The following is a 481-nucleotide window of genomic DNA, read 5'->3' on the forward strand; positions in this document are numbered from 1 at the left end:
GATAATTTTACAAGTTCACATTTGATATATTACAAGCAATCAAATCATGCCAGATAGCAGACTGATTAACATAAATAAAGCTAGAACACATTTCTTTAATTTAGACAATATAGTTTGACTAAATAAGATCCCTCAGGATCTCTCTCTTAATAATAACCATTAACATTTATTGATTGTTGAATACAGGGTCGGTTTAGCTGAGAGGACACAGGGTTAATTGTCACAGTAAGCTACAACAGCAAAAGTATAAAAAGGATCAAGTAAGAACACGCAAACATGAGTTAGATAACAATTAATAGTTATTAATTGTTCCTAGAAATAAACAACTTTAACTCAAATCATTTGGTATCACTAAGGTATAATCACGTTAAACAAACCGCTAAAAGGAACGATTTCAGTGAGGCAAAACTTCTTATCTGAAATGTAAATATTAACGTCCTTGAGGGGGCGGGCTAGAGTCGTAACCCTAGCAACAGAAGCT

The sequence above is a fragment of the Nematolebias whitei genome, chromosome 2 (genome assembly GCF_014905685.2).
Source record: "Nematolebias whitei isolate Nwh7 chromosome 2, NemWhi1, whole genome shotgun sequence".
Taxonomy (NCBI): Eukaryota; Metazoa; Chordata; class Actinopteri; order Cyprinodontiformes; family Rivulidae; genus Nematolebias; species Nematolebias whitei.